The 2,794-nt window shown below is 42.5% G+C and overlaps 1 pseudogene; it reads left to right on the top strand.

Annotated features, from left to right (window-relative positions):
• Positions 1–881: 881 nt before the first annotated feature.
• On the top strand, positions 882–2,421 carry LOC104525539 (neurabin-1 pseudogene; annotated as a pseudogene).
• Positions 2,422–2,794: the final 373 nt, after the last annotated feature.

The following is a 2,794-nucleotide window of genomic DNA, read 5'->3' as shown; positions in this document are numbered from 1 at the left end:
TTAGGCACCTCCCGGCTCTTCAGGTGCTAAAGCCGCTGCCCGTGACAGGGCCAACTTTCTCTCACCGGATCAGCTGGGGATGCCAACTTTGGGTGCAGTTTGTCGTGTTCCCTCCAGCTGCTGTTTAATTTGTCTTTCTAAGTGTATTATGTCTGATGGTATTTCTGCCATTGTGTCTCTCAGAGAGAGCCGGGGTTGTCTTGCGATGCCTCAGGGAAGCAGAACCATCGTGTTTGCATGAATTACTTTATGGCTAGATGCGAGTAACTCAAAGGTTTGCTTTTGGCATTTTAAAAAAAAATTATTTTTTAGAAAAGTTCAGTAACACAGAAGTAGTGTTATTTGTCTTGTCACGTTGCCTTTCTTTTGCGTGCATGTTTGTGGCATGGTACAGTACTTTATGAATGGTAAGATGCAATAATTGGTTCTTTTGCTATGGAATGATATTACAGATTGCAAATTATGCAACAATCAATTTGAAAAGTTTGTAATGACAAGTTTTCATGTGTCTGTGCAGTGTTAGGTTGGGTTTTTTTTTTTGTTGTTTGTTTGTTTTTTGTTTTTTTTTTTGTAAGCACATCAAGTAATGGTAAATGGAAATCGTGGCTTAGATTTAAAGTACCAGTACCCAACGTGATTCAGAAAACCCTCCTTTCTATTGCAGGTTAAATCACCTGTTGTTCTTGCGAGTCCTCAGTTGCGCTGCTTTGTCAGAATTGACTGTGTGTGTTTAGGCAGTCGCTTCCAGACCTTCTGTTGAGTATGGCCCTGCTGAAGGGCACTGCCCACTGAGGGAAAAAAGCAGAATCTCAGCTGTGACGGACTACTGAGGGCAGTACCGCAGAAACTATGTGAGCTGGTTTTGTGCTCCTGGAGTAAACATGATGAAAACAGAGTCTTCAGGAGAAAGATCAACCCTCCGAAGTGCCTCTCCTCACAGGAATGCTTACAGAACTGAGTTCCAGGCACTGAAAAGCACCTTTGACAAACCAAAATCAGAAGGAGACCAAAAAGTGAAAGAAGAAGGAGATGCCTCGCAGAACAGGGGAAGGAAATATGGCTCGAATGTCAACAGGATTAAGAACTTATTTATGCAGATGGGCATGGAACCCACCGAAAGTGCTGGAGTTACCCCTAAAACCAGGGGGAAGGGTGGTCCTCCATCACCTCAAAGGCGAATTAGGCCCAAAGAATTTGTGGAGAAAGCAGATGGTTCGATCGTAAAATTGGAATCATCTGTCTCAGAAAGAATTAGTAGATTTGATACTATCCATGACGGTCCTTCCTATTCCAAGTTTACTGAAACTCGGAAGATGTTTGAGCGAAATGCTCATGAAATGGGACATTCCAATCGCTATTCCCCAAAGAAAGAAAAAGTCGCTTCCAGCGAGCTTCCGGATGAGTGGTGCAGCTCTAAGTCTCACAGAGGCAGCACTGATTCACTGGACAGTCTTAGCCCAAGGACAGAGACTGTATCTCCGACTGTGAGTCAGCTCAGCGCAGTTTTTGAAAACACTGACTCACACAATGTAGTTGTAGAAAAGTCGGAGAACAATGAAGAGTACTCTGTAACTGGTCACTATCCACTAAATCTCTCATCTACTGTTGCAAATATCTCCTCCCCGGTTGCAAACCTTGAGGGTTTCAGTCCTTTGAAAGATGCCAGCACGTGGTCTCCCCCAGCCAAACAGAGTACAGGAGTGGTGTCTGTTGAGAACTCTCAGCAGAATAGCACGCCTTCAGCACTGAGACAGAAGACTTCCACAGGCACTTTGGCAGGTTCAAAAACAACTGAAGAAACAAAGAAGAGTACAGAGGCAAGTGCTGATTCTGGTGAGAGCTCTGCAGCGAGTCAACAGGATTTGGTTAATGTGCTTGACAGTGAAAGATCGGTGGACAGCTGTGCTAGGAGTAAGTCAAAAACAGAGACAGAAATTTTGTTGCAACAAAAGGAACAGTCAGAACATGCAGAGGGTACCTTTGATAGACCCGAAGCTGCAGAATTACCAAGAAATTTAGCTTCAGGTGGTGATTTTGCAGCAGATGCTGTTTCAGATGCTACTGAGTCCCATTATGATGAGGCAAGTGAAAAAGAAGTGCATGAAGATGGGAGTAATTTTCAGAGTTCCCACGTGTACATGCACTCTGACTACAATGTATATCGGGTACGATCGAGATATAATTCTGACTGGGGAGAGACAGGTACAGAACAGGATGATCAGGATGACAGTGACGAAAATAACTGTTATGAGCCTGATATGGAATATTCTGAAATTAATGGATTGCCAGATGAAGATGAAATCCCAGCCAACAGAAAAATACAATTTAGCCGTGCTCCAATTAAGGTAAAGTTTCCTACATTATTTTTCTGCAGTTTGGTTCTTTTCAAATGCAGCTTTAGTTGAAGTAGATTTTGACAGCTGATCTCAGCTCTGAAAAGATTGCATAGGATCTTTCAGTACACATATATATTACAGTCAGCCAGGAAGCTGAGCTCTGATGAGCTTGTGTCATTTCCTAGACTACTCGATGGCTGACAAAGCCAGCAGAAATTGAGAATGACAGCTGAGTTTGTGAAGTTTGAGAGTTTTAACGTGCATGCTTTGACTTATATGATTGAACTGTAATCTCATGGTGAAATGTAGAAGTGTGTGTTTGGTGGCCTTTGTGCTACTTTTTTTTTTCATTTGAAATCACAGCTTCTTTAGATCGAATGGCTTTTCTTCTGCTCTCATCAGATGTTCTTTATAAAGTCCCTGTATTTAAACACTGTGTCATGAAATACTGTGTGATT

Source organism: Antrostomus carolinensis, unplaced genomic scaffold (assembly GCF_000700745.2).
Source record: "Antrostomus carolinensis isolate BGI_N321 unplaced genomic scaffold, ASM70074v2 scaffold43525, whole genome shotgun sequence".
NCBI lineage: Eukaryota > Metazoa > Chordata > Aves > Caprimulgiformes > Caprimulgidae > Antrostomus > Antrostomus carolinensis.
This window is presented reverse-complemented; position numbering and strand designations above follow the sequence as displayed.